Raw genomic sequence first — 7,344 nt, 5'->3', positions numbered from 1 at the left:
AGTGCGAGCGAGAGACAGCAAGAGAGCAAGAGAGCAAGAGAGATAAATTGGGGAGATAGATAAAGCAAAAGAGCAAGAGAGAGCAAGTGAAAGAGAGAGAAAGGTGGCATAGGTGATACAGTTAATGAGAGGTGTTGAAAGTCCTATATGCAACTCTATAGATTTTATTCAAAACCTCATTTTGTTTGTGTGTGTGTCTGTGTGCGGTTGTGAATGTTGAAGGCGACTGCAAATAGACGAGAGATGAGCATGCCATATTAGGGCTATGACAATTCCCTCAACAACACGGCCTGCTGCTCTACCCATTGCGGCAAGAAACGTTTGTAAACTGATGCTGGAAGAGGAGGCAGAACAGGTGCAACTGTCCACAAAGAAAACAACCAACAAAATGGTTAGTGTTCCCCCCCATCATACTGAATGAGACGGTATAGTACCTAACGTGATTGGAATGCAAACCCAGTGGAGTCAACTCAACAACATCGCATCATCCTCATGAATCCTTGCAGTCGACACCCAAGGAACCACCTGGTCCAAAAACACGACTGTGGTTCCTGCGAGGGGAGATAAGAGGAATATTAAAATGCCATTGAAAGTATCTAAAACTCACAGAAGTATTTAGCTCAGAGCTGGAGGATGACTTGGCCACAGTAAGGAGCACACAGCCCATGGCATGAGTGGTGGACGGGTTGGAGATATCCAGGGATATGTGTCCTGGAGACCAAATGGCTTCCCTCGGGAATGGGCACTAATCTCCAAAGTGGTCTCTCATTGATTAGGAACGGTTACAACATGGCGGTTAGATTTCTCATGGGCACAGATTAATTTAGCAAGGACACACGTCCAAACACATCTATATAAACACACACACACACACACACACACACACACACACACACAAACACACACACAGACACCCACACAATCACTAATACACACATTGGTCCATCCATCTCTGTTTTGCACAAAACCAATAACCTGCTGGTGTGAAACCCTGTGATGGCGATGCTCAGAATAACCAGGAGCAGCCCAAACTTTTAATTTCACTCCAATCACAGGATTCAATGGGACCATGAATAAAAAATTATGACAATCAATAGATGTAATGTTGCAGAATTATTGTGCAAATAAGATAAGTTGTCTTGTCTTTACGTTCAATTGAACACAATTACTGCTGGAAGTCTGGCGGCTTGGGCTTCAGCTGTGATGGATCACGTCTCTCGGCTGGCTAAGCCGCCCTCTGGGTGTGCGCACACACACACGGCACCTCTGAAGAGCATTGTGGGTAATGACGGGATGGGGCCCGTACGGCCTCGGCGCGTGTCTTCCTCCCCCTCCAGGGGCCGAGGAGAAGACTGGAGCACCACACAAATGAGAGGACTGAAGATAGGAGGGAGGGAGGGAGGCTGTTTTTGTCTGAGCACCAGGCCCCTGACCCGCCACACACGCACCGCAGCAGACACGGGCTCCTGACGGCCCAGATCGTTCATCCGGGCCGTGTGGGAGCGTCATTCTGGACAGCGGCCAGGAGGTAGCCGGTGTGGAGCAAGCCTGCCGGGGAGGTCTCAGGGAGAGGAGCGGACAGACAGACAGACAGCTAGACAGACAGCCAGACAGACAGACAGAAAGCTAGACAGACAGACAGACAGACAAAGTTCCCTGCCTCCTCCTGGCTGTTGATGGTTTGACTCACCTTCACAGCTTCTCTGGGTCGTGGCAGAGGACCAGTGAAGGAGAAAGGCAGTGCAGAATCAGACTGTGAGTGATTACATTAATGAAAAAGAGAGGGGATGCAGAGCTCAGAGGAGGAGAGGAGGGGGAGGACGGCCCTCCGGCAAATAACTCTAGAGGAGAGCCAAACCAATGTTTTCATCAGCTGAGGAATAAAGTAGCAGGCCTTTGATAAGCACAACAGGGATCACTGCCAAGACTCTCTCCCTCTCCCTCTCCCTCTCTCTCTGTCTCTCTCTCCCTCTCTCTCTCTCTCTGTCTCCCTCTCTCTCTCTCTCTCTCTCTCTGTTTCTTTCTCTCTGTGTCTGTCTCTCTCTGTCTCTCTCTCTCTTCCTCCCTCTCTAGAAATGTCAGTTTATTGTGGCAAGGGAATGCTGTATGGTAATGTTCTGATTCTGACCACTAACTGTCCTCTGCCGTCAGTCCACCATGCAGCCTCTCCTAGATCCATGGGATCAAATTACATATTCAGCAATAACAGTGAAATATGGCTCCCTCAGTGATCAAATAAAGCTATATGGATGTGCTAGGTAAAAGAAAAAGTTTGACAAATGTGGAGATCAAGTAGAGCACAGTCATTAGAACTGAAGACGAGCTGTCTACTGTATGTGACCTTGCATGTTCTCCTTGCCCTCTGCTCTACTCCTCCTAAGGGTGTGCTCCAGACATGGCCCCTTGTAATCCTCACCTCGTGTTGTGACACAACAATGATGCCAAATCCCAAAACAGGCTTGAATTATTGATAGGGAGTAGAGCAGGGGAAAGTTTCCCTCAAAATATGCATTCACAGCAGTCAAAAGAGAGAATCTCTTTGTAAGAATAAGTAATGTCAACACAAACACCTGGAGAAAGCATTCCCCCTAAAAATTATCCCCTTAGTAAGTTGGCTGTCAGTCATAGACATTCACAAGTACTGAGTTTTAATTTTAACACTTTAACTTTTACCAGAGTCTTTTATAATCATATTTTAAGTACATTAATATTAATACTTAATTTAAAGACCAAGTATAATGATGACATAAACACATCAGGATATGGTGAATGTCCATTCAATTTTTGAGCTGGTGATTTAGACTGGGTTTCACCTCAGTCTGAGGAGCAGGAGAACCTGGATCAAATTCAAATATTTTATTTGTCAGGTACACAACACAAGGTCAGACTGGACACTGAAATTCTTATGCTGAGCTTAAATAAGTGAAACTTCCTAACCCTAACTAAACATTCCTAAATATACAGATAACAATAAATAATACACTATATTAACCATAAATGCACATAAAACCTATTACAACCCTATAACCTATTCTAACCTAGGTGGAGTACAGTACAATAGTGCAAAATTACAGATCAGTGACTATGTCAATACCCATACAGGAGCCTGATGGCGAAGTACAGTGAGGTACAGTAGTGCAATGTTACTGATAGTGCAACCAGTAGCTGAAAGTGACAGTGTTTAAAGTGACTAGAGTGCAGTGAATCAAATGGATGGAAACAAACTCTCCAGCCTCCTACCTTCACATCTTCTGCATTTCCCTTCATTTACAATAAATGCACATCGTCTCAACACGTTGTTTACACAGGAGCTTTGTTTAACAACATGAAAATCCCATAGACTCTAACACAGCTTATTTTCTTTGACAAAAGCTGTTACTTCAGGCTCCCAAAATGCCTATTCTCATTTAAATGCCGCGAGTGTGATGTGTGTGTGATGTGTGTGTGATGTGTGTGTGATGTGTGATGTGTGTGTGATGTGTGTGTGCGTGTGTCACTGCCAGTCCTGTCACCTCTGCTGGAGCCTATGAGCAGCCAGGGGATTGTGCTTGTCACTTCACCAGAGTTGGAGAAGCATTTATTTGGGTGATGCACTCCAAGGTTTGCTGTGTGTGTGCCAATTTATCTCAAGGACTGATCCTTTCAGATTGCATTGGGCTCCATCTCTGGACATTTCAGGATTCAGACAGGCGGGAACAAACAACAAAAACTCCTCTGTTTTCTCCTCTCTACTATAATGACCAGAGGACTGCTCTGTGTAGGGCAACCATACAAACACCAGAGCTGGACTCCAGCAGATGGCTTTATTGATTTCATCAGACTCTTCCTGTAGAATATGGGGGTGAATTTTAAGTATCCGCTGGAACAAAACCTCCAAAAATCCTTTCCTTGCCTGAGAACAAAAAAAGAGAAGAAAGAAGCCATCAAAAACAATTCGGGAGCTCAAAGGATCTCAAACCATCTGGATTGGAGACCGTGTGAGCAGTAAAGAGAGAACAGACAAGACAAACCCTCCTTAAATCTCTTCTCAGCTTCCCATCCACTACTCAACATTCTCCTCACATTACTGTATCGACCCGGGCCTCCTCAACCTGACCTAGAACCCCCACCCCAGCACCCCCACCTTCCATGCAGTGGGAAAGTGCTTCCTCTGTCATCTGAAACACCAAGCAATGTCTCATCACTGGCCTTTTGATCATCCAAAGTACTTTGATGTCTTTCTGGCCAACCCCAGTGTCTTCAGGTTGGAGGTGCAGGTTGAAGATCATTGGGGGTTCAGAGGACGTGATGTCCGTGGACTTGGGGGCGAGAGTTCAAGGGCAATCGATGGGGAGTGAATTAACAATAGATCTCTTCCTCCTGCTTTCACATTATTCTCTCTCTCTCTCTCTCTCTCTCTCTCTCTCTCTCTCTCTCTCTCTCTCTCTCTCTCTCTCTCTCTCTCTCTCTCTCTCTCTCTCTCTCTCTCTCTCTCTCTCTCTCTCTCTCTCTCTCTCTCTCTCTCTCTCTCTCTCTCTCTCTCTCTCTCTCTCTCTCTCTCTCTCTCTCTCTCGCACATTCTTGTCCTAATCTTTTTGTGAACAACAATCAATGTGAGCACCTTGATTTCTCGCTTTCTCTCCTTCCCTCCAGCTCCCTCGTTCTCTTCCTCCCTCCAGGGGCACCGGCCCCCCGCTAAGGGGCAGCAGAGTGCACACAGCCCACTGAATGCCCCTGGCAGCCCCACAATGCACCTCCACAAGACTGTGAAATATAATTGGACACCTGCACCCTAGGAGCACCAAAAATAGCTCTCTGTATTTACGCCGCTGCACAGAAAGTTAGAGAGAGAGAGAGAAAGAGAGAGATAGAGAGAGAGAGAGAGAGAGAGAGCAAGGCAGTGCCCGAATCATCATCACGCTGTGTTAGACTGGGGAATGTCTCTTATTTCTCCTCTGATTTCCCAGCCTTGCATGACAATGTGATACAAATCCAGCTTAAGCTCATAATACGGAAATGGAATTTTCAAGTGCTTTTTGGTGTCTCTGTAAATCGCCCAAGGCACGCTAATGTCTACACAAATCTCTCACACCAGGCTAGTCTGTCCAAATGTGATTTAGTGTGGCACTTTCTGAAGGAATTCCAGCTAGTACAATAATAAAGATTATTCCCTCACAATGGGGACTAGAGAGTGAATGAATGGGTGAGCTCTTTAAGACACAGGCCCTGTTCAAATCCAACCTTCCTTTTCATTGAGGTAATCAGTTGCTTCGGCTAATACCCTGCATGACTGATACAGAAAAAAGTGACTAAGCTTTTCCACAGTTCTAAGCAAAGAAAACTTTTCCCACCACCTATTGAAGTAATACAGCAAACTTCAATGATATAGCCATCAATAAACCTGTGTAGGAACAGATGAGGCTTCTTCATGGCCTGGTCTCAGTGTGTGTTCTCAGTGATGGAGTGAATCATGAGACAGTCCTATCTGTCTGTACACGAGTCAGTATATATGGGGCGTCTCTGATCGATGGCTCTTGCAGGCAGCCAGGGGGCTCAGTCATCTAGATCTATATCCCTACCTCTCGCCCCTAGGACAGACACGCACAATGGACCTCAATACACAATTAAAAATTCACACTTGGCTGTGTTTTGCAGACAGCCGATAGGAGGGAATGGATGCCCAGAGGCCACTGAAAGGTTAGTATGGAGGACTGATGGAGGAGTAGGTGAACTGGTTAGAACTGTGAGTCAACTGATTAACTGGCATGAGCCAAATTGATCTGATTGGAGTCTTCAAATAGTAGTGTTAACATTGCTTATTTATCAATAATGATTACTTTAAATTTGCATCTCTACTGTAAATTCCTGGAATCATTTTAGGGCAATCGATGTCCTACGTCCAAACCAAAGACTTTGAGTGTTCGGGCAAAGTTTCCATTGATGTGATCAAAGTTGATGTAGGAAATCCGACCTTGTGCATTTGAATCAATGCTTCATCCAGTTTTCTGGAGAGCCTCCATTTTCAGTTCCAAGTTGGACAGTAGATCGGTATCTAAGGGTGAGGGGACACATCTTGTTATGGCTTTGTCGGTGACGCGAGCATTGATATCCTGTGAAGTATGAAATGCCACACCAGTATTCCCACAACACAACAACAGGAGAGTCTCGCACTCCCGAGGTAGAGTCTCTGAAAACAGGAGTTTTGACTTGTGAATACAGGAAGCAAGTTTGTCTCACCACCAGTAATGGCCAATGGCCCGAGAGGATTTAAAGACTATTACAAAATCACAAAGACTGGGCATCCTCTTAAAGGATATCTGTAGACTAGCAGTGGTCCTCAAGGCCCACTCTCCTGTATGTTTTAGATGCTTCCCTGTTCCAAAATACCTGATTCATACGAATGGTCGTTATCAGGCTTCTGCAGAGATAGATAACGACCCATTCATTTGAATCAGGTGATCAAAACATACAGGGCGGTGGGTCCCGAGGACCAAGGTTGAAGACCACTGGACAGGAGGATCAAAGTAGTGGTCAGTTTGATGGCCACATTCCAGTGACCATACAGTGTTGATTCTAAACATGCAATCCAACTATCAAACATCCATCCCAGGTGAAAAGAAACAGCCTCGTCTGTTACCGTCATAGGAAAGAGCTCTGGAAATCTGTGTTGGAGCTGTGTGGGACTGAACAAACGACGCCTTGCAGAGCAGACCCAAGGATACGCTGAATTTGTCAGAGACCTGACACAGGGAAATCTTTTACCAGTGTCTGGGAAGGTCATGCAGAAGCTCACCCGCCCAGAGAAATAATCTACAAACACAGACAAACTAAGATGTTTTAGTTTGAGGGGCCTACCCTTAGGCCTTCCATCGGACTTTAAATCTATGCTAATGCTATTCTGAAGGGCAGTCTACTGTCAATCTCGTTGGGTGAGTCTATCTGGTTTCAACTGTCATCTTTGATGCAGGGGAATATATAGACATCTGCTCTGGTGAATCTCTCTGGAAACTTTGAAAAGTTGAAGGAGCCAGTGCTATGATAACTGTGAAGAATTTAGAAGCTTTCCTCATCGTCTTCAAAGAGAAAGACATCCTTTGATTGCGGCGTTGTCTACAAAGGACACTTGGGTGACACTGACTACAATTGGAGGAGAGTTTTGTGATTGTCTAAGAGGAGAATAAGAGGGAATTTACCCACTAGTTACTCAGTTAAGACATCATCTGTTATAATGGCGCCATGTGGCCACAAAAACAAACAACTCCAAACCAAGGCAGATGGGACTCATCCCAGTAGTCTAAAGACTACATAAATACTTTTAATACAGAACCAGATATGTAGTATTGCCATTAAGGAATGGCATCTCCA

This window comes from Hypomesus nipponensis, chromosome 6, assembly GCF_054491055.1.
Source record: "Hypomesus nipponensis isolate SF chromosome 6, ASM5449105v1, whole genome shotgun sequence".
NCBI classification, from domain to species: domain Eukaryota; kingdom Metazoa; phylum Chordata; class Actinopteri; order Osmeriformes; family Osmeridae; genus Hypomesus; species Hypomesus nipponensis.
Note: the sequence above shows the minus strand (reverse complement) of the source record.